This window comes from Phyllobates terribilis, unplaced genomic scaffold (genome assembly GCF_046119375.1).
Source record: "Phyllobates terribilis strain yellow unplaced genomic scaffold, ASM4611937v1 Scaffold_217__1_contigs__length_3308461, whole genome shotgun sequence".
Taxonomy (NCBI): Eukaryota; Metazoa; Chordata; class Amphibia; order Anura; family Dendrobatidae; genus Phyllobates; species Phyllobates terribilis.
In genome coordinates, this window is record NW_027362977.1 from 2,377,925 (window position 1) to 2,403,781 (window position 25,857).

The following is a 25,857-nucleotide window of genomic DNA, read 5'->3' on the forward strand; positions in this document are numbered from 1 at the left end:
CCAAAATCCGACAAACAAGCAAAATGAACAAAAAACATTGAATTCAATTCTTTCTGATTTTAGAAACTGCATTAAAGAAGGGGTGCACCGGTCCTGGAGATACTGCAATACCAGGTCAATGCGTGGAGTGGACAGAGCAAGCTCTTTTTCCATCTCCCTGTTCTAAAAATCCATTTAATATATGGTCCCCAGATAGGGGACGTATCAGATATTAAACTGATAAGAACAGATACTACACTTGATCTTAGCCAAAAGGCCGAGAAGCGATAACCAGAATTGGTTTCAAACTACGGAGCCACCCAAGGATCCTGAAAAGTCCATTTGTGGAGATGAGCTCCTGGACTCCCGTTAAGAAGACATGTTGTCAACCTCTAGATCCCTTACATGCCTGCACTTTTCGGCTTGCTGCTGCTGCAATCCACGCGTTTTAGATCTGCATAACTCCACCTCTTTAAACACAGCACCTTCACCCCCTGCTGTTCCCACCCGCCTCAACACCGTTGGAAGGGAGGAGAACCAATTAAGGCGGGGGGTGGGGTGGAACGAGCAGCTGTCTACCCTTAGCAGGAGGGCTCCTGATTACATACCTCTCCTGCTGCTGCTGCTGCTGGCTGTCCAGCAGCAGACTGAAGGTGGCTGCTGCTGTGCACAGGTATATAAAGGCTCAGAGCCTATTATGACACGCGCAGCCAGCGTTCCATTGCCACATTCCATCTACTGCAGGCAGGATACCTGGCTGGCTGAATGTCGCTGAGAAGCTCACAGAGACCGCCATAAGCAACAGTTTAACAGAATGCCACAGACTAATCAACCAAACTTTTTGGGTTGGGTTCTCTTTTATAGTCTGCAGGCATTAAATGAAAGAAGTCAGTGTTCCAGCAGAAGGAGACAACGTTTCAGAAAAGGCATTGTAGCAAACCAAAAAAGAAATTTTAAGCGCAGCAGAGTAACCAGCGCACATACCTGTTAGCTCAGGTGAGTTTAAAAGGCTGCTGTTGATAACAAGGGCATTTGCTAAATAGATGGTGTGTGTGCAACAATATACTGAAAGGTCAATTATATTGTGCAGCTTATCTCACCACCTGTAGTTATTTAGGTGAAAGCTCCAAAATGCTTGCCTAATATGTCTGTTTATCCAAAAGGAAGTAAAAAGGGAGAGCTAGAAAGATAGCATTGCATCACATTACATGGCAATGCAATGCACAGTTGCTGAAGTTGAACCAAAATGAGCTTGTAATCTGGCTTCTGCAACTTTGAACATGAAAAATCCAATGAGGAGAAGAAAAGCAAAGCCAAAGAGTCCATCCCAAAATCCGACAAACAAGCAAAATGAACAAAAAACATTGAATTCAATTCTTTCTGATTTTAGAAACTGCATTAAAGAAGGGGTGCACCGGTCCTGGAGATACTGCAATACCAGGTCAATGCGTGGAGTGGACAGAGCAAGCTCTTTTTCCATCTCCCTGTTCTAAAAATCCATTTAATATATGGTCCCCAGATAGGGGACGTATCAGATATTAAACTGATAAGAACAGATACTACACTTGATCTTAGCCAAAAGGCCGAGAAGCGATAACCAGAATTGGTTTCAAACTACGGAGCCACCCAAGGATCCTGAAAAGTCCATTTGTGGAGATGAGCTCCTGGACTCCCGTTAAGAAGACATGTTGTCAACCTCTAGATCCCTTACATGCCTGCACTTTTCGGCTTGCTGCTGCTGCAATCCACGCGTTTTAGATCTGCATAACTCCACCTCTTTAAACACAGCACCTTCACCCCCTGCTGTTCCCACCCGCCTCAACACCGTTGGAAGGGAGGAGAACCAATTAAGGCGGGGGGTGGGGTGGAACGAGCAGCTGTCTACCCTTAGCAGGAGGGCTCCTGATTACATACCTCTCCTGCTGCTGCTGCTGCTGGCTGTCCAGCAGCAGACTGAAGGTGGCTGCTGCTGTGCACAGGTATATAAAGGCTCAGAGCCTATTATGACACGCGCAGCCAGCGTTCCATTGCCACATTCCATCTACTGCAGGCAGGATACCTGGCTGGCTGAATGTCGCTGAGAAGCTCACAGAGACCGCCATAAGCAACAGTTTAACAGAATGCCACAGACTAATCAACCAAACTTTTTGGGTTGGGTTCTCTTTTATAGTCTGCAGGCATTAAATGAAAGAAGTCAGTGTTCCAGCAGAAGGAGACAACGTTTCAGAAAAGGCATTGTAGCAAACCAAAAAAGAAATTTTAAGCGCAGCAGAGTAACCAGCGCACATACCTGTTAGCTCAGGTGAGTTTAAAAGGCTGCTGTTGATAACAAGGGCATTTGCTAAATAGATGGTGTGTGTGCAACAATATACTGAAAGGTCAATTATATTGTGCAGCTTATCTCACCACCTGTAGTTATTTAGGTGAAAGCTCCAAAATGCTTGCCTAATATGTCTGTTTATCCAAAAGGAAGTAAAAAGGGAGAGCTAGAAAGATAGCATTGCATCACATTACATGGCAATGCAATGCACAGTTGCTGAAGTTGAACCAAAATGAGCTTGTAATCTGGCTTCTGCAACTTTGAACATGAAAAATCCAATGAGGAGAAGAAAAGCAAAGCCAAAGAGTCCATCCCAAAATCCGACAAACAAGCAAAATGAACAAAAAACATTGAATTCAATTCTTTCTGATTTTAGAAACTGCATTAAAGAAGGGGTGCACCGGTCCTGGAGATACTGCAATACCAGGTCAATGCGTGGAGTGGACAGAGCAAGCTCTTTTTCCATCTCCCTGTTCTAAAAATCCATTTAATATATGGTCCCCAGATAGGGGACGTATCAGATATTAAACTGATAAGAACAGATACTACACTTGATCTTAGCCAAAAGGCCGAGAAGCGATAACCAGAATTGGTTTCAAACTACGGAGCCACCCAAGGATCCTGAAAAGTCCATTTGTGGAGATGAGCTCCTGGACTCCCGTTAAGAAGACATGTTGTCAACCTCTAGATCCCTTACATGCCTGCACTTTTCGGCTTGCTGCTGCTGCAATCCACGCGTTTTAGATCTGCATAACTCCACCTCTTTAAACACAGCACCTTCACCCCCTGCTGTTCCCACCCGCCTCAACACCGTTGGAAGGGAGGAGAACCAATTAAGGCGGGGGGTGGGGTGGAACGAGCAGCTGTCTACCCTTAGCAGGAGGGCTCCTGATTACATACCTCTCCTGCTGCTGCTGCTGCTGGCTGTCCAGCAGCAGACTGAAGGTGGCTGCTGCTGTGCACAGGTATATAAAGGCTCAGAGCCTATTATGACACGCGCAGCCAGCGTTCCATTGCCACATTCCATCTACTGCAGGCAGGATACCTGGCTGGCTGAATGTCGCTGAGAAGCTCACAGAGACCGCCATAAGCAACAGTTTAACAGAATGCCACAGACTAATCAACCAAACTTTTTGGGTTGGGTTCTCTTTTATAGTCTGCAGGCATTAAATGAAAGAAGTCAGTGTTCCAGCAGAAGGAGACAACGTTTCAGAAAAGGCATTGTAGCAAACCAAAAAAGAAATTTTAAGCGCAGCAGAGTAACCAGCGCACATACCTGTTAGCTCAGGTGAGTTTAAAAGGCTGCTGTTGATAACAAGGGCATTTGCTAAATAGATGGTGTGTGTGCAACAATATACTGAAAGGTCAATTATATTGTGCAGCTTATCTCACCACCTGTAGTTATTTAGGTGAAAGCTCCAAAATGCTTGCCTAATATGTCTGTTTATCCAAAAGGAAGTAAAAAGGGAGAGCTAGAAAGATAGCATTGCATCACATTACATGGCAATGCAATGCACAGTTGCTGAAGTTGAACCAAAATGAGCTTGTAATCTGGCTTCTGCAACTTTGAACATGAAAAATCCAATGAGGAGAAGAAAAGCAAAGCCAAAGAGTCCATCCCAAAATCCGACAAACAAGCAAAATGAACAAAAAACATTGAATTCAATTCTTTCTGATTTTAGAAACTGCATTAAAGAAGGGGTGCACCGGTCCTGGAGATACTGCAATACCAGGTCAATGCGTGGAGTGGACAGAGCAAGCTCTTTTTCCATCTCCCTGTTCTAAAAATCCATTTAATATATGGTCCCCAGATAGGGGACGTATCAGATATTAAACTGATAAGAACAGATACTACACTTGATCTTAGCCAAAAGGCCGAGAAGCGATAACCAGAATTGGTTTCAAACTACGGAGCCACCCAAGGATCCTGAAAAGTCCATTTGTGGAGATGAGCTCCTGGACTCCCGCTAAGAAGACATGTTGTCAACCTCTAGATCCCTTACATGCCTGCACTTTTCGGCTTGCTGCTGCTGCAATCCACGCGTTTTAGATCTGCATAACTCCACCTCTTTAAACACAGCACCTTCACCCCCTGCTGTTCCCACCCGCCTCAACACCGTTGGAAGGGAGGAGAACCAATTAAGGCGGGGGGTGGGGTGGAACGAGCAGCTGTCTACCCTTAGCAGGAGGGCTCCTGATTACATACCTCTCCTGCTGCTGCTGCTGCTGGCTGTCCAGCAGCAGACTGAAGGTGGCTGCTGCTGTGCACAGGTATATAAAGGCTCAGAGCCTATTATGACACGCGCAGCCAGCGTTCCATTGCCACATTCCATCTACTGCAGGCAGGATACCTGGCTGGCTGAATGTCGCTGAGAAGCTCACAGAGACCGCCATAAGCAACAGTTTAACAGAATGCCACAGACTAATCAACCAAACTTTTTGGGTTGGGTTCTCTTTTATAGTCTGCAGGCATTAAATGAAAGAAGTCAGTGTTCCAGCAGAAGGAGACAACGTTTCAGAAAAGGCATTGTAGCAAACCAAAAAAGAAATTTTAAGCGCAGCAGAGTAACCAGCGCACATACCTGTTAGCTCAGGTGAGTTTAAAAGGCTGCTGTTGATAACAAGGGCATTTGCTAAATAGATGGTGTGTGTGCAACAATATACTGAAAGGTCAATTATATTGTGCAGCTTATCTCACCACCTGTAGTTATTTAGGTGAAAGCTCCAAAATGCTTGCCTAATATGTCTGTTTATCCAAAAGGAAGTAAAAAGGGAGAGCTAGAAAGATAGCATTGCATCACATTACATGGCAATGCAATGCACAGTTGCTGAAGTTGAACCAAAATGAGCTTGTAATCTGGCTTCTGCAACTTTGAACATGAAAAATCCAATGAGGAGAAGAAAAGCAAAGCCAAAGAGTCCATCCCAAAATCCGACAAACAAGCAAAATGAACAAAAAACATTGAATTCAATTCTTTCTGATTTTAGAAACTGCATTAAAGAAGGGGTGCACCGGTCCTGGAGATACTGCAATACCAGGTCAATGCGTGGAGTGGACAGAGCAAGCTCTTTTTCCATCTCCCTGTTCTAAAAATCCATTTAATATATGGTCCCCAGATAGGGGACGTATCAGATATTAAACTGATAAGAACAGATTTTTTGATTGAAGCTGCATCCAAGGCACTGAAAAATGTGACCGAAGTCACACCAAAACAGCGCACGAGGCGAGGATTCATGTGGACCCTTCCCGGAGGAGAGGGTCCCCAATAAACCATCCCCATCCCTCCGAGCCAGAAGGCCACAGCGAGGGTCAGGGATCTCCGATGCTCTCCCTAGCCGAAGCCGGAGAAGAGCCGTTTTCGTGCTCCCAGCTTCCATCTAGGCTGCCACCCTAGTGGAGCTGGAGCCTGTGTTGGTTTCTCAGCCCAAAGCTGACCGGACCTCCGACCGGGTTTATAAAAATTCCCCTTCCTAGCCCGGAGGCCAGGAATAGGGGGGGTTGCTCAGAAAGTATGATTGGCAAAGGTGCGGCGTGCAACGAAGCCAAGTCTTTCTAGGGTTCCCAGTCCCAGTAAGCTTGGACTCCCACCAGGGCGCCTACTCCTGGGGCACATTGCTCCAAAGCCCTCACACTTACCCAGCCTAGTGACTTCGATCCTGGAGGGCCATGTTTTCCATCAGATAACTCTATGAGCCACCTGGCGTACTAACAAGTGCACCAAACCAGTGTGTAATATGCATCAATTTACTAGGGCAGCCCAAGGACAAAACTGCCTTTTCAAAAGATACTACACTTGATCTTAGCCAAAAGGCCGAGAAGCGATAACCAGAATTGGTTTCAAACTACGGAGCCACCCAAGGATCCTGAAAAGTCCATTTGTGGAGATGAGCTCCTGGACTCCCGTTAAGAAGACATGTTGTCAACCTCTAGATCCCTTACATGCCTGCACTTTTCGGCTTGCTGCTGCTGCAATCCACGCGTTTTAGATCTGCATAACTCCACCTCTTTAAACACAGCACCTTCACCCCCTGCTGTTCCCACCCGCCTCAACACCGTTGGAAGGGAGGAGAACCAATTAAGGCGGGGGGTGGGGTGGAACGAGCAGCTGTCTACCCTTAGCAGGAGGGCTCCTGATTACATACCTCTCCTGCTGCTGCTGCTGCTGGCTGTCCAGCAGCAGACTGAAGGTGGCTGCTGCTGTGCACAGGTATATAAAGGCTCAGAGCCTATTATGACACGCGCAGCCAGCGTTCCATTGCCACATTCCATCTACTGCAGGCAGGATACCTGGCTGGCTGAATGTCGCTGAGAAGCTCACAGAGACCTCCATAAGCAACAGTTTAACAGAATGCCACAGACTAATCAACCAAACTTTTTGGGTTGGGTTCTCTTTTATAGTCTGCAGGCATTAAATGAAAGAAGTCAGTGTTCCAGCAGAAGGAGACAACGTTTCAGAAAAGGCATTGTAGCAAACCAAAAAAGAAATTTTAAGCGCAGCAGAGTAACCAGCGCACATACCTGTTAGCTCAGGTGAGTTTAAAAGGCTGCTGTTGATAACAAGGGCATTTGCTAAATAGATGGTGTGTGTGCAACTGTGACACCCCAGGGGTCTGGTTGCCACAGTGATAGAGATATTACGTCTGAGAGCAGGTGGGAGGTCCTTTGGTCAGGGATCCTGTGCATGCCACACCTCCTGCCCAGTCTTGGGAGGGGAAGGACTTCCCCTAGATAAACCTGGGGCTGAGGCAGGGTAGGGAGTTCTGTGAGGAGAAGACAGGGAGCAGAGCTGCTCTATGGGCTCTGCTCCACAGGCAGGCCCTGTCCTGGGGCCTGAGCCTGGAGTCAAGGAGTGAGAAAGAAGACAGAACAAGAGTAGAGAAGAGAAGCAGCATAGCAAGAAACATCAGGAGCTCTGTGGGGAGCAGTGTTACAACGAGTCAGGGGCTGGCAGCTACAGAGCTCGCCCTGACTGAGAAGATTTCTAACCGGACCCGGAGTCCGAGGCTGTGGGGACTAACTCCTACCCAGCAGCAGAAACCGTCCGGCAGAGGATTTCAGGTCCTCTGGCCCAGAAGCCCGAAGGCACGGTCACACGCGTGGGACCAGCACCGCCATCGTGGAGCGGAAGCCATTAGAAGGCCCCGAGTCACCGGCCATACGGGTGAGCACCACACGGTACACTCAGGGACGTGGGCTACTTATTCCCGCCTCTAGCAAGGTAGCCAGAAGAGTACAGTTAGTTGGGAAGGCCTACAACTCCGCCTGGCCAGGGGAGATCCCATCTGCTCAAGGACTGACCAGGCCCCTATCACTAGCAAGTACTCCGGGAGGGTCTATCTTTGTCACCAGTAAAGACCCTGAACTACACCGCACCGTCTCTGAGTGGTTCCTGCTACCCCCATCATCCACGTCGGCTGCCCTGAGGCCATACCCCTCCCGTTGGGGGTTATACCATCCACGCTGCACCATCCTTCCACCGGCCTCAGCGGTCTGCCCTGCAGCGGCAGCTCCATAGCTGCATTCAACGGGTGGCGTAGTCATCAACCATCTACTGCTAGTACATCGCCGCTCAGTTTGACTCCCTGGGCACGGACCGGGTCGCCGCCACGAGACTACAACCCTCAAGAGATCCGGCTCCGGGTAAGCTCCCGCGTGCACAACGCAGCGCGACACAGGCCCAGGGGCGCGTCAACTTTGGCGTAGTCGGCAGGATTTCGTGCCCGCAACCACCGGGTACTGCGTGCCTGAAAAAGACTGTTCAAACTTACCAGTGGTGAAGATTCCCGCCATCTGTGAAGATTCCCGCCATCCGTGGAGTTTTCCCGCCATCCGGCGCCATCTTCTGCCTTCTTCCCGCCATCCGAGGAGTTTTCCCGCCATCCGGCGCCATCTTCTGCCTTCTTCCCGCCATCCGAGGAGTTTTCCCGCCATCCGGCGCCATCTTGGAGACGCCGCGCGGGAAGAAGAAGAAGAGGGGCGTGGACTTCGAAAGCACGCGAGAACTGAAGCCCCGCCTCACGTCCGGACGTTGCGCAAGGTCCTGGAAGGGAGGAAGAGCGACGCTGACGTCATCGGAGCGCGACGCCAGGTCCTCTACCCCGACGATTGACTGCGGAGCCGCGGCCTACGGAAGAGGATCTCCGGAAGGTAGGCCACGGTCCACTAGGGGGGAGGAGGACACCAGGAACGGACAGCAAGATGGCGGACCGGCAGCAGACTAAGCTGCCCAGCATCGGCAGTGCCCCAGTCGTCGCCGGCCCCGACCAGCGCCGGGAGAAGACGCGTGACGCAGGAGCGGTCGCGGGAGCAGGTAAGAGGAGTCTCCCTGTCCCGGACGCTGCCAGCGTCAGCCTGCTCCCGGGCCCCCTGGTGGAGCCGCCGATTCCGGGCGCTGCAGACACCGACCTGCTCCAGCCCCCGCAACAAGCCCTGCGGCCAAGCCCTCCAGCCCTGGGCACTACCACCACCAGCCCGCGCCCAGGCCCAAAGTTGCACCCTCTGACCCCGGGCGTCATCAGCGGCGACCCTCTCCACGCCTGGTCGCAAGGCCTGAACTCCCCAGGTGCAAAAGGACTGTACGCCCTCCACGTTCACCGGCTAACCGAGGAGGAGCTGCAGTATTACCAATACGAGGAAAGCCAAGAGGACCCGGACGGGTCTGAAGCCTACACACAAGAAGGAGCAGGAGGATGCCGTTACTGAAGTACGGTAAAGTGGAACTGTACATAGTTACCCGTAGGGGTACTTGTGTTGCTAATTAAAATATGGTCCCCGTTGGGACAAGTGTGAACTGTTCCCGTGTGTCCCCTATCCTTAACCAGGCTGAGGACTGTGAGCAGCCATCCCATCTCCCCACAGGCTGAGGACTGTGAGCAGCCAATCCTTATCCCCACTGGCCGAGGACTGAGAGCGGCCATATCTTGTAAATATTATGTGTTTCCAGTTATTTATAGGAGTCCTTGGTGGATTTACCGGGAATCCTTTGTACAGTTAGTGGAGCGTAACCCAGGATGGACTAAAAGACTGTTGAGGACTCGGGGTAGGACAGACCCCTACCTGGTTACGTCTCCCTGTTTTGGTGAAATGGACACCTTGCTTTCTTCAAAGACTGCACCCGGTTATGGACACGCCGTGACCAGCTTTATGCGTTTCCTTATTGTAATGTTATTGTTTATACTTTGTTATGTTACAAAAATATGTTTAGTCCCGGAGTACTAAATTTCACTAGGGGGGAATGTGACACCCCAGGGGTCTGGTTGCCACAGTGATAGAGATATTACGTCTGAGAGCAGGTGGGAGGTCCTTTGGTCAGGGATCCTGTGCATGCCACACCTCCTGCCCAGTCTTGGGAGGGGAAGGACTTCCCCTAGATAAACCTGGGGCTGAGGCAGGGTAGGGAGTTCTGTGAGGAGAAGACAGGGAGCAGAGCTGCTCTATGGGCTCTGCTCCACAGGCAGGCCCTGTCCTGGGGCCTGAGCCTGGAGTCAAGGAGTGAGAAAGAAGACAGAACAAGAGTAGAGAAGAGAAGCAGCATAGCAAGAAACATCAGGAGCTCTGTGGGGAGCAGTGTTACAACGAGTCAGGGGCTGGCAGCTACAGAGCTCGCCCTGACTGAGAAGATTTCTAACCGGACCCGGAGTCCGAGGCTGTGGGGACTAACTCCTACCCAGCAGCAGAAACCGTCCGGCAGAGGATTTCAGGTCCTCTGGCCCAGAAGCCCGAAGGCACGGTCACACGCGTGGGACCAGCACCGCCATCGTGGAGCGGAAGCCATTAGAAGGCCCCGAGTCACCGGCCATACGGGTGAGCACCACACGGTACACTCAGGGACGTGGGCTACTTATTCCCGCCTCTAGCAAGGTAGCCAGAAGAGTACAGTTAGTTGGGAAGGCCTACAACTCCGCCTGGCCAGGGGAGATCCCATCTGCTCAAGGACTGACCAGGCCCCTATCACTAGCAAGTACTCCGGGAGGGTCTATCTTTGTCACCAGTAAAGACCCTGAACTACACCGCACCGTCTCTGAGTGGTTCCTGCTACCCCCATCATCCACGTCGGCTGCCCTGAGGCCATACCCCTCCCGTTGGGGGTTATACCATCCACGCTGCACCATCCTTCCACCGGCCTCAGCGGTCTGCCCTGCAGCGGCAGCTCCATAGCTGCATTCAACGGGTGGCGTAGTCATCAACCATCTACTGCTAGTACATCGCCGCTCAGTTTGACTCCCTGGGCACGGACCGGGTCGCCGCCACGAGACTACAACCCTCAAGAGATCCGGCTCCGGGTAAGCTCCCGCGTGCGCAACGCAGCGCGACACAGGCCCAGGGGCGCGTCACAACAATATACTGAAAGGTCAATTATATTGTGCAGCTTATCTCACCACCTGTAGTTATTTAGGTGAAAGCTCCAAAATGCTTGCCTAATATGTCTGTTTATCCAAAAGGAAGTAAAAAGGGAGAGCTAGAAAGATAGCATTGCATCACATTACATGGCAATGCAATGCACAGTTGCTGAAGTTGAACCAAAATGAGCTTGTAATCTGGCTTCTGCAACTTTGAACATGAAAAATCCAATGAGGAGAAGAAAAGCAAAGCCAAAGAGTCCATCCCAAAATCCGACAAACAAGCAAAATGAACAAAAAACATTGAATTCAATTCTTTCTGATTTTAGAAACTGCATTAAAGAAGGGCTGCACCGGTCCTGGAGATACTGCAATACCAGGTCAATGCGTGGAGTGGACAGAGCAAGCTCTTTTTCCATCTCCCTGTTCTAAAAATCCATTTAATATATGGTCCCCAGATAGGGGACGTATCAGATATTAAACTGATAAGAACAGATACTACACTTGATCTTAGCCAAAAGGCCGAGAAGCGATAACCAGAATTGGTTTCAAACTACGGAGCCACCCAAGGATCCTGAAAAGTCCATTTGTGGAGATGAGCTCCTGGACTCCCGTTAAGAAGACATGTTGTCAACCTCTAGATCCCTTACATGCCTGCACTTTTCGGCTTGCTGCTGCTGCAATCCACGCGTTTTAGATCTGCATAACTCCACCTCTTTAAACACAGCACCTTCACCCCCTGCTGTTCCCACCCGCCTCAACACCGTTGGAAGGGAGGAGAACCAATTAAGGCGGGGGGTGGGGTGGAACGAGCAGCTGTCTACCCTTAGCAGGAGGGCTCCTGATTACATACCTCTCCTGCTGCTGCTGCTGCTGGCTGTCCAGCAGCAGACTGAAGGTGGCTGCTGCTGTGCACAGGTATATAAAGGCTCAGAGCCTATTATGACACGCGCAGCCAGCGTTCCATTGCCACATTCCATCTACTGCAGGCAGGATACCTGGCTGGCTGAATGTCGCTGAGAAGCTCACAGAGACCGCCATAAGCAACAGTTTAACAGAATGCCACAGACTAATCAACCAAACTTTTTGGGTTGGGTTCTCTTTTATAGTCTGCAGGCATTAAATGAAAGAAGTCAGTGTTCCAGCAGAAGGAGACAACGTTTCAGAAAAGGCATTGTAGCAAACCAAAAAAGAAATTTTAAGCGCAGCAGAGTAACCAGCGCACATACCTGTTAGCTCAGGTGAGTTTAAAAGGCTGCTGTTGATAACAAGGGCATTTGCTAAATAGATGGTGTGTGTGCAACAATATACTGAAAGGTCAATTATATTGTGCAGCTTATCTCACCACCTGTAGTTATTTAGGTGAAAGCTCCAAAATGCTTGCCTAATATGTCTGTTTATCCAAAAGGAAGTAAAAAGGGAGAGCTAGAAAGATAGCATTGCATCACATTACATGGCAATGCAATGCACAGTTGCTGAAGTTGAACCAAAATGAGCTTGTAATCTGGCTTCTGCAACTTTTAACATGAAAAATCCAATGAGGAGAAGAAAAGCAAAGCCAAAGAGTCCATCCCAAAATCCGACAAACAAGCAAAATGAACAAAAAACATTGAATTCAATTCTTTCTGATTTTAGAAACTGCATTAAAGAAGGGGTGCACCGGTCCTGGAGATACTGCAATACCAGGTCAATGCGTGGAGTGGACAGAGCAAGCTCTTTTTCCATCTCCCTGTTCTAAAAATCCATTTAATATATGGTCCCCAGATAGGGGACGTATCAGATATTAAACTGATAAGAACAGATACTACACTTGATCTTAGCCAAAAGGCCGAGAAGCGATAACCAGAATTGGTTTCAAACTACGGAGCCACCCAAGGATCCTGAAAAGTCCATTTGTGGAGATGAGCTCCTGGACTCCCGTTAAGAAGACATGTTGTCAACCTCTAGATCCCTTACATGCCTGCACTTTTCGGCTTGCTGCTGCTGCAATCCACGCGTTTTAGATCTGCATAACTCCACCTCTTTAAACACAGCACCTTCACCCCCTGCTGTTCCCACCCGCCTCAACACCGTTGGAAGGGAGGAGAACCAATTAAGGCGGGGGGTGGGGTGGAACGAGCAGCTGTCTACCCTTAGCAGGAGGGCTCCTGATTACATACCTCTCCTGCTGCTGCTGCTGCTGGCTGTCCAGCAGCAGACTGAAGGTGGCTGCTGCTGTGCACAGGTATATAAAGGCTCAGAGCCTATTATGACACGCGCAGCCAGCGTTTCATTGCCACATTCCATCTACTGCAGGCAGGATACCTGGCTGGCTGAATGTCGCTGAGAAGCTCACAGAGACCGCCATAAGCAACAGTTTAACAGAATGCCACAGACTAATCAACCAAACTTTTTGGGTTGGGTTCTCTTTTATAGTCTGCAGGCATTAAATGAAAGAAGTCAGTGTTCCAGCAGAAGGAGACAACGTTTCAGAAAAGGCATTGTAGCAAACCAAAAAAGAAATTTTAAGCGCAGCAGAGTAACCAGCGCACATACCTGTTAGCTCAGGTGAGTTTAAAAGGCTGCTGTTGATAACAAGGGCATTTGCTAAATAGATGGTGTGTGTGCAACAATATACTGAAAGGTCAATTATATTGTGCAGCTTATCTCACCACCTGTAGTTATTTAGGTGAAAGCTCCAAAATGCTTGCCTAATATGTCTGTTTATCCAAAAGGAAGTAAAAAGGGAGAGCTAGAAAGATAGCATTGCATCACATTACATGGCAATGCAATGCACAGTTGCTGAAGTTGAACCAAAATGAGCTTGTAATCTGGCTTCTGCAACTTTGAACATGAAAAATCCAATGAGGAGAAGAAAAGCAAAGCCAAAGAGTCCATCCCAAAATCCGACAAACAAGCAAAATGAACAAAAAACATTGAATTCAATTCTTTCTGATTTTAGAAACTGCATTAAAGAAGGGGTGCACCGGTCCTGGAGATACTGCAATACCAGGTCAATGCGTGGAGTGGACAGAGCAAGCTCTTTTTCCATCTCCCTGTTCTAAAAATCCATTTAATATATGGTCCCCAGATAGGGGACGTATCAGATATTAAACTGATAAGAACAGATACTACACTTGATCTTAGCCAAAAGGCCGAGAAGCGATAACCAGAATTGGTTTCAAACTACGGAGCCACCCAAGGATCCTGAAAAGTCCATTTGTGGAGATGAGCTCCTGGACTCCCGTTAAGAAGACATGTTGTCAACCTCTAGATCCCTTACATGCCTGCACTTTTCGGCTTGCTGCTGCTGCAATCCACGCGTTTTAGATCTGCATAACTCCACCTCTTTAAACACAGCACCTTCACCCCCTGCTGTTCCCACCCGCCTCAACACCGTTGGAAGGGAGGAGAACCAATTAAGGCGGGGGGTGGGGTGGAACGAGCAGCTGTCTACCCTTAGCAGGAGGGCTCCTGATTACATACCTCTCCTGCTGCTGCTGCTGCTGGCTGTCCAGCAGCAGACTGAAGGTGGCTGCTGCTGTGCACAGGTATATAAAGGCTCAGAGCCTATTATGACATGCGCAGCCAGCGTTCCATTGCCACATTCCATCTACTGCAGGCAGGATACCTGGCTGGCTGAATGTCGCTGAGAAGCTCACAGAGACCGCCATAAGCAACAGTTTAACAGAATGCCACAGACTAATCAACCAAACTTTTTGGGTTGGGTTCTCTTTTATAGTCTGCAGGCATTAAATGAAAGAAGTCAGTGTTCCAGCAGAAGGAGACAACGTTTCAGAAAAGGCATTGTAGCAAACCAAAAAAGAAATTTTAAGCGCAGCAGAGTAACCAGCGCACATACCTGTTAGCTCAGGTGAGTTTAAAAGGCTGCTGTTGATAACAAGGGCATTTGCTAAATAGATGGTGTGTGTGCAACAATATACTGAAAGGTCAATTATATTGTGCAGCTTATCTCACCACCTGTAGTTATTTAGGTGAAAGCTCCAAAATGCTTGCCTAATATGTCTGTTTATCCAAAAGGAAGTAAAAAGGGAGAGCTAGAAAGATAGCATTGCATCACATTACATGGCAATGCAATGCACAGTTGCTGAAGTTGAACCAAAATGAGCTTGTAATCTGGCTTCTGCAACTTTGAACATGAAAAATCCAATGAGGAGAAGAAAAGCAAAGCCAAAGAGTCCATCCCAAAATCCGACAAACAAGCAAAATGAACAAAAAACATTGAATTCAATTCTTTCTGATTTTAGAAACTGCATTAAAGAAGGGGTGCACCGGTCCTGGAGATACTGCAATACCAGGTCAATGCGTGGAGTGGACAGAGCAAGCTCTTTTTCCATCTCCCTGTTCTAAAAATCCATTTAATATATGGTCCCCAGATAGGGGACGTATCAGATATTAAACTGATAAGAACAGATACTACACTTGATCTTAGCCAAAAGGCCGAGAAGCGATAACCAGAATTGGTTTCAAACTACGGAGCCACCCAAGGATCCTGAAAAGTCCATTTGTGGAGATGAGCTCCTGGACTCCCGTTAAGAAGACATGTTGTCAACCTCTAGATCCCTTACATGCCTGCACTTTTCGGCTTGCTGCTGCTGCAATCCACGCGTTTTAGATCTGCATAACTCCACCTCTTTAAACACAGCACCTTCACCCCCTGCTGTTCCCACCCGCCTCAACACCGTTGGAAGGGAGGAGAACCAATTAAGGCGGGGGGTGGGGTGGAACGAGCAGCTGTCTACCCTTAGCAGGAGGGCTCCTGATTACATACCTCTCCTGCTGCTGCTGCTGCTGGCTGTCCAGCAGCAGACTGAAGGTGGCTGCTGCTGTGCACAGGTATATAAAGGCTCAGAGCCTATTATGACACGCGCAGCCAGCGTTCCATTGCCACATTCCATCTACTGCAGGCAGGATACCTGGCTGGCTGAATGTCGCTGAGAAGCTCACAGAGACCGCCATAAGCAACAGTTTAACAGAATGCCACAGACTAATCAACCAAACTTTTTGGGTTGGGATCTCTTTTATAGTCTGCAGGCATTAAATGAAAGAAGTCAGTGTTCCAGCAGAAGGAGACAACGTTTCAGAAAAGGCATTGTAGCAAACCAAAAAAGAAATTTTAAGCGCAGCAGAGTAACCAGCGCACATACCTGTTAGCTCAGGTGAGTTTAAAAGGCTGCTGTTGATAACAAGGGCATTTGCTAAATAGATGGTGTGTGTGCAACAATATACTGAAAGGTCAATTATATTGTGCAGCTTATCTCACCACCTGTAGTTATTTAGGTGAAAGCTCCAAAATGCTTGCCTAATATGTCTGTTTATCCAAAAGGAAGTAAAAAGGGAGAGCTAGAAAGATAGCATTGCGTCACATTACATGGCAATGCAATGCACAGTTGCTGAAGTTGAACCAAAATGAGCTTGTAATCTGGCTTCTGCAACTTTGAACATGAAAAATCCAATGAGGAGAAGAAAAGCAAAGCCAAAGAGTCCATCCCAAAATCCGACAAACAAGCAAAATGAACAAAAAACATTGAATTCAATTCTTTCTGATTTTAGAAACTGCATTAAAGAAGGGGTGCACCGGTCCTGGAGATACTGCAATACCAGGTCAATGCGTGGAGTGGACAGAGCAAGCTCTTTTTCCATCTCCCTGTTCTAAAAATCCATTTAATATATGGTCCCCAGATAGGGGACGTATCAGATATTAAACTGATAAGAACAGATACTACACTTGATCTTAGCCAAAAGGCCGAGAAGCGATAACCAGAATTGGTTTCAAACTACGGAGCCACCCAAGGATCCTGAAAAGTCCATTTGTGGAGATGAGCTCCTGGACTCCCGTTAAGAAGACATGTTGTCAACCTCTAGATCCCTTACATGCCTGCACTTTTCGGCTTGCTGCTGCTGCAATCCACGCGTTTTAGATCTGCATAACTCCACCTCTTTAAACACAGCACCTTCACCCCCTGCTGTTCCCACCCGCCTCAACACCGTTGGAAGGGAGGAGAACCAATTAAGGCGGGGGGTGGGGTGGAACGAGCAGCTGTCTACCCTTAGCAGGAGGGCTCCTGATTACATACCTCTCCTGCTGCTGCTGCTGCTGGCTGTCCAGCAGCAGACTGAAGGTGGCTGCTGCTGTGCACAGGTATATAAAGGCTCAGAGCCTATTATGACACGCGCAGCCAGCGTTCCATTGCCACATTCCATCTACTGCAGGCAGGATACCTGGCTGGCTGAATGTCGCTGAGAAGCTCACAGAGACCGCCATAAGCAACAGTTTAACAGAATGCCACAGACTAATCAACCAAACTTTTTGGGTTGGGTTCTCTTTTATAGTCTGCAGGCATTAAATGAAAGAAGTCAGTGTTCCAGCAGAAGGAGACAACGTTTCAGAAAAGGCATTGTAGCAAACCAAAAAAGAAATTTTAAGCGCAGCAGAGTAACCAGCGCACATACCTGTTAGCTCAGGTGAGTTTAAAAGGCTGCTGTTGATAACAAGGGCATTTGCTAAATAGATGGTGTGTGTGCAACAATATACTGAAAGGTCAATTATATTGTGCAGCTTATCTCACCACCTGTAGTTATTTAGGTGAAAGCTCCAAAATGCTTGCCTAATATGTCTGTTTATCCAAAAGGAAGTAAAAAGGGAGAGCTAGAAAGATAGCATTGCATCACATTACATGGCAATGCAATGCACAGTTGCTGAAGTTGAACCAAAATGAGCTTGTAATCTGGCTTCTGCAACTTTGAACATGAAAAATCCAATGAGGAGAAGAAAAGCAAAGCCAAAGAGTCCATCCCAAAATCCGACAAACAAGCAAAATGAACAAAAAACATTGAATTCAATTCTTTCTGATTTTAGAAACTGCATTAAAGAAGGGGTGCACCGGTCCTGGAGATACTGCAATACCAGGTCAATGCGTGGAGTGGACAGAGCAAGCTCTTTTTCCATCTCCCTGTTCTAAAAATCCATTTAATATATGGTCCCCAGATAGGGGACGTATCAGATATTAAACTGATAAGAACAGATACTACACTTGATCTTAGCCAAAAGGCCGAGAAGCGATAACCAGAATTGGTTTCAAACTACGGAGCCACCCAAGGATCCTGAAAAGTCCATTTGTGGAGATGAGCTCCTGGACTCCCGTTAAGAAGACATGTTGTCAACCTCTAGATCCCTTACATGCCTGCACTTTTCGGCTTGCTGCTGCTGCAATCCACGCGTTTTAGATCTGCATAACTCCACCTCTTTAAACACAGCACCTTCACCCCCTGCTGTTCCCACCCGCCTCAACACCGTTGGAAGGGAGGAGAACCAATTAAGGCGGGGGGTGGGGTGGAACGAGCAGCTGTCTACCCTTAGCAGGAGGGCTCCTGATTACATACCTCTCCTGCTGCTGCTGCTGCTGGCTGTCCAGCAGCAGACTGAAGGTGGCTGCTGCTGTGCACAGGTATATAAAGGCTCAGAGCCTATTATGACACGCGCAGCCAGCGTTCCATTGCCACATTCCATCTACTGCAGGCAGGATACCTGGCTGGCTGAATGTCGCTGAGAAGCTCACAGAGACCGCCATAAGCAACAGTTTAACAGAATGCCACAGACTAATCAACCAAACTTTTTGGGTTGGGTTCTCTTTTATAGTCTGCAGGCATTAAATGAAAGAAGTCAGTGTTCCAGCAGAAGGAGACAACGTTTCAGAAAAGGCATTGTAGCAAACCAAAAAAGAAATTTTAAGCGCAGCAGAGTAACCAGCGCACATACCTGTTAGCTCAGGTGAGTTTAAAAGGCTGCTGTTGATAACAAGGGCATTTGCTAAATAGATGGTGTGTGTGCAACAATATACTGAAAGGTCAATTATATTGTGCAGCTTATCTCACCACCTGTAGTTATTTAGGTGAAAGCTCCAAAATGCTTGCCTAATATGTCTGTTTATCCAAAAGGAAGTAAAAAGGGAGAGCTAGAAAGATAGCATTGCATCACATTACATGGCAATGCAATGCACAGTTGCTGAAGTTGAACCAAAATGAGCTTGTAATCTGGCTTCTGCAACTTTGAACATGAAAAATCCAATGAGGAGAAGAAAAGCAAAGCCAAAGAGTCCATCCCAAAATCCGACAAACAAGCAAAATGAACAAAAAACATTGAATTCAATTCTTTCTGATTTTAGAAACTGCATTAAAGAAGGGGTGCACCGGTCCTGGAGATACTGCAATACCAGGTCAATGCGTGGAGTGGACAGAGCAAGCTCTTTTTCCATCTCCCTGTTCTAAAAATCCATTTAATATATGGTCCCCAGATAGGGGACGTATCAGATATTAAACTGATAAGAACAGATACTACACTTGATCTTAGCCAAAAGGCCGAGAAGCGATAACCAGAATTGGTTTCAAACTACGGAGCCACCCAAGGATCCTGAAAAGTCCATTTGTGGAGATGAGCTCCTGGACTCCCGTTAAGAAGACATGTTGTCAACCTCTAGATCCCTTACATGCCTGCACTTTTCGGCTTGCTGCTGCTGCAATCCACGCGTTTTAGATCTGCATAACTCCACCTCTTTAAACACAGCACCTTCACCCCCTGCTGTTCCCACCCGCCTCAACACCGTTGGAAGGGAGGAGAACCAATTAAGGCGGGGGGTGGGGTGGAACGAGCAGCTGTCTACCCTTAGCAGGAGGGCTCCTGATTACATACCTCTCCTGCTGCTGCTGCTGCTGGCTGTCCAGCAGCAGACTGAAGGTGGCTGCTGCTGTGCACAGGTATATAAAGGCTCAGAGCCTATTATGACACGCGCAGCCAGCGTTCCATTGCCACATTCCATCTACTGCAGGCAGGATACCTGGCTGGCTGAATGTCGCTGAGAAGCTCACAGAGACCGCCATAAGCAACAGTTTAACAGAATGCCACAGACTAATCAACCAAACTTTTTGGGTTGGGTTCTCTTTTATAGTCTGCAGGCATTAAATGAAAGAAGTCAGTGTTCCAGCAGAAGGAGACAACGTTTCAGAAAAGGCATTGTAGCAAACCAAAAAAGAAATTTTAAGCGCAGCAGAGTAACCAGCGCACATACCTGTTAGCTCAGGTGAGTTTAAAAGGCTGCTGTTGATAACAAGGGCATTTGCTAAATAGATGGTGTGTGTGCAACAATATACTGAAAGGTCAATTATATTGTGCAGCTTATCTCACCACCTGTAGTTATTTAGGTGAAAGCTCCAAAATGCTTGCCTAATATGTCTGTTTATCCAAAAGGAAGTAAAAAGGGAGAGCTAGAAAGATAGCATTGCATCACATTACATGGCAATGCAATGCACAGTTGCTGAAGTTGAACCAAAATGAGCTTGTAATCTGGCTTCTGCAACTTTGAACATGAAAAATCCAATGAGGAGAAGAAAAGCAAAGCCAAAGAGTCCATCCCAAAATCCGACAAACAAGCACAATGAACAAAAAACATTGAATTCAATTCTTTCTGATTTTAGAAACTGCATTAAAGAAGGGGTGCACCGGTCCTGGAGATACTGCAATACCAGGTCAATGCGTGGAGTGGACAGAGCAAGCTCTTTTTCCATCTCCCTGTTCTAAAAATCCATTTAATATATGGTCCCCAGATAGGGGACGTATCAGATATTAAACTGATAAGAACAGATACTACACTTGATCTTAGCCAAAAGGCCGAGAAGCGATAACCAGAATTGGTTTCAAACTACGGAGCCACCCAAGGATCCTGAAAAGTCCATTTGTGGAGATGAGCTCCTGGACTCCCGTTAAGAAGACATGTTGTCAACCTCTAGATCCCTTACATGCCTGCACTTTTCGGCTTGCTGCTGCTGCAATCCACGCGTTTTAGATCTGCATAACTCCACCTCTTTAAACACAGCACCTTCACCCCCTGCTGTTCCCACCCGCCTCAACACCGTGGGAAGGGAGGAGAACCAATTAAGGCGGGGGGTGGGGTGGAACGAGCAGCTGTCTACCCTTAGCAGGAGGGCTCCTGATTACATACCTCTCCTGCTGCTGCTGCTGCTGGCTGTCCAGCAGCAGACTGAAGGTGGCTGCTGCTGTGCACAGGTATATAAAGGCTCAGAGCCTATTATGACACGCGCAGCCAGCGTTCCATTGCCACATTCCATCTACTGCAGGCAGGATACCTGGCTGGCTGAATGTCGCTGAGAAGCTCACAGAGACCGCCATAAGCAACAGTTTAACAGAATGCCACAGACTAATCAACCAAACTTTTTGGGTTGGGTTCTCTTTTATAGTCTGCAGGCATTAAATGAAAGAAGTCAGTGTTCCAGCAGAAGGAGACAACGTTTCAGAAAAGGCATTGTAGCAAACCAAAAAAGAAATTTTAAGCGCAGCAGAGTAACCAGCGCACATACCTGTTAGCTCAGGTGAGTTTAAAAGGCTGCTGTTGATAACAAGGGCATTTGCTAAATAGATGGTGTGTGTGCAACAATATACTGAAAGGTCAATTATATTGTGCAGCTTATCTCACCACCTGTAGTTATTTAGGTGAAAGCTCCAAAATGCTTGCCTAATATGTCTGTTTATCCAAAAGGAAGTAAAAAGGGAGAGCTAGAAAGATAGCATTGCATCACATTACATGGCAATGCAATGCACAGTTGCTGAAGTTGAACCAAAATGAGCTTGTAATCTGGCTTCTGCAACTTTGAACATGAAAAATCCAATGAGGAGAAGAAAAGCAAAGCCAAAGAGTCCATCCCAAAATCCGACAAACAAGCAAAATGAACAAAAAACATTGAATTCAATACTTTCTGATTTTAGAAACTGCATTAAAGAAGGGGTGCACCGGTCCTGGAGATACTGCAATACCAGGTCAATGCGTGGAGTGGACAGAGCAAGCTCTTTTTCCATCTCCCTGTTCTAAAAATCCATTTAATATATGGTCCCCAGATAGGGGACGTATCAGATATTAAACTGATAAGAACAGATTTTTTTTTTTATTTGGCTATCCCCTGCAGAGGGATAAAACCGTTTATTAAAATTTTAACAAATTACAAGCATAATTACACAAATACCAAACGTTAAAAGACAAATGAAATTTACAAAACAAAAAAATACAAAGATTTTAAATAATTAGGTTCCATTGGTGAACAAGCCATTTTTTGGAAATATGTATATTCTTCTTTTTGTCAATTAAATAATAAGTATACATTTCACATAAACATAAACTTAAAACATCATTCACTGATAAAACATCTTGTTTAAAAATAGCAATGTTGCGCGCTTTCCAGAGAGATGACTTGGCGCAGTTCACTGTCTTCCAAGCCATTGTGTACTGGTCCATTGTGGGGCATTCCATAAATCCGTATAGCACAGTTTTATATGTAAAGTCCTTGAGGTCTGCCACCCTTTCCAGTAGGGGGAGCAGTCTTCTCCAGAAATCCTTTGCAAAATTACATGTCCATAATAGATGTTCCACCGTTTCCTCGTCTTGGCATCCGGCTCTTGGGCAGATGGCAGACCTCACAAATCCTCTTCTGTATTGGAATGCCCGGCAAGGAAGACAGCGGTGCATGCAACTCCAAGCCAGATCTCTCTGTTCATTAAAAAGATAAAAAACGTTAATCATTTTCCAGATAGACATAGATTTGTCATCATCATATCTGTCAACATTACATATTTCCTCACTTTTACGTATTTCTTTAATTAGTTTCTTACTATTTCTTAATTCCTCTATTTTCTTAGTCCCTAAATTAAAATCGGACACTATTTTCCTTAAAATCTCATAATGCGTCGACAAATTAAAAGCATGGGGCACAGATATATTAACTTCATACCATCCAAACTTTCTCATAAAAAATCCTGTATTAAAACGCATAAAAAAGGACCAATAGTGATTCTTAAAAAGGGCATTAAAACAGTAAACGAACAGATGGATTAAAAGAAACCTATTAAAATCTGGAAAATCTTTACCACCTTTTACTTTTGATTTCATCACGATTTCTCTTTTCAGCTTTTCCATTTTTGAGTTCCAAAAGAAGGTAAAACAGGTTTTGGTTATCTTTTTTAAAACATTAACAGGCGGGGGGAAAACCATGCTAAGATACAATAAAAGAGGTAAAATCACCATCTTTAAAACCAATACTTTACCCTCCATTGTAAGTCTCCTCATGTTCCACATACATATTTTCGTATTTACTTTCTGTGTAACTGTTTCCCAACTATTATAACCATCATTATTTTCAGTGAATGATATACCTAAAATGGAAATGGATTCGGAGACATTAATTGGTACATCACGTAAAATCATCCCCCCAACACTTAAAATGTTACACTTATTAAAATTGATTTTAAAACCAGAAGCTAGGCAAAAGGATTGCACTTGATGGAGAGTGGCCGTAAGTGATGGTGCATCTGTACACAAGACCGCCACGTCATCCATGTAGCCTACAACCTTGGCCTCCAAACCACCGCTTCCAGGCAGAGGGACACCGCATATCTGTTTATTTTGGCGTATTGCACATAACATTGGTTCCAGTGCACAGATAAACAGTAGGGGGGACAGAGGGCATCCCTGTTTCACCCCTGACCGTAAAAATACCTCTTGTGTCTTAAAACCATTCACTAAAATCTTACTTGTACAATCCTTGTAAAATGCTTTAAGCGATAGTAAAAACCCTTCTGGTATGCCCATTTTCTCTAAAACTTTAAAAAGATAAAAGTGTGAGACACGGTCAAATGCTTTTTCAAAATCAATAGATAAAATCGCCATTTTCCCCTTTCTGTCTTTCACATCCTCAATACAGTCTTTCACTAAATTCAGATTGTCCCATATACTGCGCCCCGGCACCCCACACACTTGATTAGAATGAATAACTTTGCTGATGACTTCTTTTAGACGATTTGCACAAATTTTAGCCATTATTTTATAGTCACAATTTAAAAGTGTTATTGGTCTCCAGTTTTCTAATTTTGATTTATCGCCTTTTTTGTATAGGAGGGAGACTTCACCTTTCTTCCAGGAATTTAATAAAACCTTATTATTAAAAACCTCAGTAAACAAATAAAACAAATCATCTTTTAAAATATCATAAAAACATACATAAAATTCTATTGGGATGCCATCAGGACCAGGGACCTTTCCAGTTTTAAAACTTTTAATAGTTTTTAACACTTCTTGTTCCGTTAAAACTTGGGATAAAAACTCTTGGGATGCGGGATCTAAAACAGCTGTTAGTCCTTGCAGCGAATCATCCATTAATTTATTATCTATATTTTTTCCATTAAAAAGATTAGAAAAAAAACCCTCAACTTTACCCAGCATATTTTTTATATTATTCTCACCATCTATATGGTCAATTATCACTTTTTCTTTTTTATTTTTCCTAAAAAAATATCTGGAACACTTTTCATTTTCTTCTATATGTTGTACTCTAGAACGAAAAATGATCTCTTTTCCTTTTTGTTCTAGCCATTTTGAAATCTCTTCTTTTAAGTTTGAAATATCAAGTTGTACATCTATCCCATTGTCTCTGAGCTTAAATAATGTTTGTAGGCGGGTATTTAAAATTCTATATTCTTCATATTTTTCTTTGGCTCTACATATACTCTTTTTAATAAAAAAGTCTTTTATTTTTACTTTCATTCTATCCCACCATACACTCATAGTCTCATTTGTTTTTTTCCCTTTTCTACATTTCCTATAAAACTCAATAAAATCTGATAAAATCTGCGGGTCGGTTAAAAGGGATACGTTCATTTTCCAGCTTTTCTTACCACATTTTTTGTTGTCATTTACTTTTATGGTAAAGGATAAAAGTTTATGGTCTGAAAATATATTAGTTAAAACTTCACATTTGGCAGGTATTGTTTTATCTGAACCAAAAATAAAATCAATCCTAGAGCTACAATTAGCATTGCTCCAAGTGAAACCGGCGTCCTCTGGGCTATCACTATGACACTCTTTATATATGTCTATCAATTTAGCATCTTTGACTATATCATGTAGCATACCTGAGGTTTTATCGTAGTTCCTGCTTACAGAGCTGGAGCGCCGGTTTTCACCTTTTAAAACACAATTAAAATCCCCTGCTAAGATAAAAGGTTCAGAGTTATTAATAAATAATGGTAAAAGATCAAGCATTTCGGCTCTTTCATTTTTCTCTGTTGATCCATAAAAATTTAAAAACTGCCATCTAATACCATCAATAAAAGCTTTCACTAATAAAATACGACCTGGTAAAATTTCCTGAATAAAATCAATTAAAACGTTCCCTTTAAAAAGTATGGCTACACCCGCTGATCCTGCAGCATTCGATCCGGACCAGACAGATGGCCCACACTTCCACTCATCTTTATATTTTTGATATGACATTTCATGTGGGATATTACATTCTTGCAGAAAAAATACAGATGCAGTAAAACACGTAAAAAAATTAAAAAGAGCAGTTCTTCTCGTGTTAGATTTTATGCCTCTCACGTTGAGGGAAATACCTTTGAGTTCAGCCATCATTAGAAAATGTAGAAATTTTACTTAGGTAACTAAGAGCAACGGATTTACCTGTCCGATGAACCTGATCAGACCACTGGGCTTGCGCCTCCCTCCTCATCTGATAGTATCGTCACGAGAGTCTCCGTGGAGGAGGAAAGATTACCACATTTATATAAACCCGACGCTACACTGGCATAGCTCGGAGGGCTGGCTGGCAGAACCCGCTGGGTCTCCATTGGCTGGCCATGCAGTTCCTCATCAGGTGGGTCTCCGAGGGGTTCCGCCGCCCCTGTTTGACCTGTAGAAGGTCGTCCTATAGGAGGAGGTTGCGCACAAGGCAGAGCCTCTGACTCTTCAGAGGCAGCAAGATCCCGGTCCCCACCTGTAGCAGCGGAGACCGAAACCCCTGAGGGTCCAGCGTCCACGTCCCCTTCAGGAGAAGTGTCCATCTGTTCACCTCCTGCTGCCTCCTCCGAACCACCCTTTTTCTTTTTCTTAGGACCCACCTTTATCCACTCAGCGCCCTCAGCACTAGGAGACCCAGACTGGGCATGGGCTTCTGTGTCGGCCTTTTGCCGGTCCCTTTTGACCTTACCAGTAGTGCCCTTCTGCTCCTTCTCAGCCCTCCTTTTGGACTCCCGCAGGTCCTGCAGCCAGGTTTTGGGATTTGGTATTTTACCTGTCATAGACTCTGGAGACACTTCACTATTTGGTACGCCCTTATTGTCTCCAGAGGCTCCAGGTTGTTGTTCCTCCTCCTGAGGGGTGGTC

General features: G+C 45.9%; 14 non-coding genes and 1 pseudogene across 14 annotated transcripts; all 15 read right to left on the reverse strand.

Moving 5' to 3' along the window:
• Nucleotides 1-77: 77 nt before the first annotated feature.
• On the reverse strand, nucleotides 78-268 carry LOC141214424 (U2 spliceosomal RNA). The gene has a single exon (XR_012283652.1). It is a non-coding gene; the product is annotated as a U2 spliceosomal RNA (small nuclear RNA).
• Nucleotides 269-1,383: 1,115 nt separating this feature from the next.
• Nucleotides 1,384-1,574, reverse strand: LOC141214425 (U2 spliceosomal RNA). Its single transcript, XR_012283653.1, has one exon. It is a non-coding gene; the product is annotated as a U2 spliceosomal RNA (small nuclear RNA).
• Nucleotides 1,575-2,689: 1,115 nt separating this feature from the next.
• LOC141214426 (U2 spliceosomal RNA) lies at nucleotides 2,690-2,880 on the reverse strand. Its single transcript, XR_012283654.1, has one exon. It is a non-coding gene; the product is annotated as a U2 spliceosomal RNA (small nuclear RNA).
• Nucleotides 2,881-3,995: 1,115 nt separating this feature from the next.
• Nucleotides 3,996-4,186, reverse strand: LOC141214427 (U2 spliceosomal RNA). The gene has a single exon (XR_012283655.1). It is a non-coding gene; the product is annotated as a U2 spliceosomal RNA (small nuclear RNA).
• A 1,115-nt stretch (nucleotides 4,187-5,301) lies between these two features.
• Nucleotides 5,302-5,483, reverse strand: LOC141214336 (U2 spliceosomal RNA). The gene has a single exon (XR_012283602.1). It is a non-coding gene; the product is annotated as a U2 spliceosomal RNA (small nuclear RNA).
• Nucleotides 5,484-6,007: 524 nt separating this feature from the next.
• Nucleotides 6,008-6,123, reverse strand: LOC141214396 (U2 spliceosomal RNA; annotated as a pseudogene).
• Nucleotides 6,124-10,982: 4,859 nt separating this feature from the next.
• On the reverse strand, nucleotides 10,983-11,173 carry LOC141214301 (U2 spliceosomal RNA). Its single transcript, XR_012283567.1, has one exon. It is a non-coding gene; the product is annotated as a U2 spliceosomal RNA (small nuclear RNA).
• Nucleotides 11,174-12,288: 1,115 nt separating this feature from the next.
• LOC141214428 (U2 spliceosomal RNA) lies at nucleotides 12,289-12,479 on the reverse strand. Its single transcript, XR_012283656.1, has one exon. It is a non-coding gene; the product is annotated as a U2 spliceosomal RNA (small nuclear RNA).
• Nucleotides 12,480-13,594: 1,115 nt separating this feature from the next.
• LOC141214429 (U2 spliceosomal RNA) lies at nucleotides 13,595-13,785 on the reverse strand. The gene has a single exon (XR_012283657.1). It is a non-coding gene; the product is annotated as a U2 spliceosomal RNA (small nuclear RNA).
• Nucleotides 13,786-14,900: 1,115 nt separating this feature from the next.
• LOC141214431 (U2 spliceosomal RNA) lies at nucleotides 14,901-15,091 on the reverse strand. The gene has a single exon (XR_012283659.1). It is a non-coding gene; the product is annotated as a U2 spliceosomal RNA (small nuclear RNA).
• Nucleotides 15,092-16,206: 1,115 nt separating this feature from the next.
• Nucleotides 16,207-16,397, reverse strand: LOC141214432 (U2 spliceosomal RNA). The gene has a single exon (XR_012283660.1). It is a non-coding gene; the product is annotated as a U2 spliceosomal RNA (small nuclear RNA).
• A 1,115-nt stretch (nucleotides 16,398-17,512) lies between these two features.
• On the reverse strand, nucleotides 17,513-17,703 carry LOC141214433 (U2 spliceosomal RNA). Its single transcript, XR_012283661.1, has one exon. It is a non-coding gene; the product is annotated as a U2 spliceosomal RNA (small nuclear RNA).
• Nucleotides 17,704-18,818: 1,115 nt separating this feature from the next.
• On the reverse strand, nucleotides 18,819-19,009 carry LOC141214434 (U2 spliceosomal RNA). Its single transcript, XR_012283662.1, has one exon. It is a non-coding gene; the product is annotated as a U2 spliceosomal RNA (small nuclear RNA).
• Nucleotides 19,010-20,124: 1,115 nt separating this feature from the next.
• LOC141214435 (U2 spliceosomal RNA) lies at nucleotides 20,125-20,315 on the reverse strand. The gene has a single exon (XR_012283663.1). It is a non-coding gene; the product is annotated as a U2 spliceosomal RNA (small nuclear RNA).
• Nucleotides 20,316-21,430: 1,115 nt separating this feature from the next.
• LOC141214355 (U2 spliceosomal RNA) lies at nucleotides 21,431-21,619 on the reverse strand. The gene has a single exon (XR_012283621.1). It is a non-coding gene; the product is annotated as a U2 spliceosomal RNA (small nuclear RNA).
• Nucleotides 21,620-25,857: the final 4,238 nt, after the last annotated feature.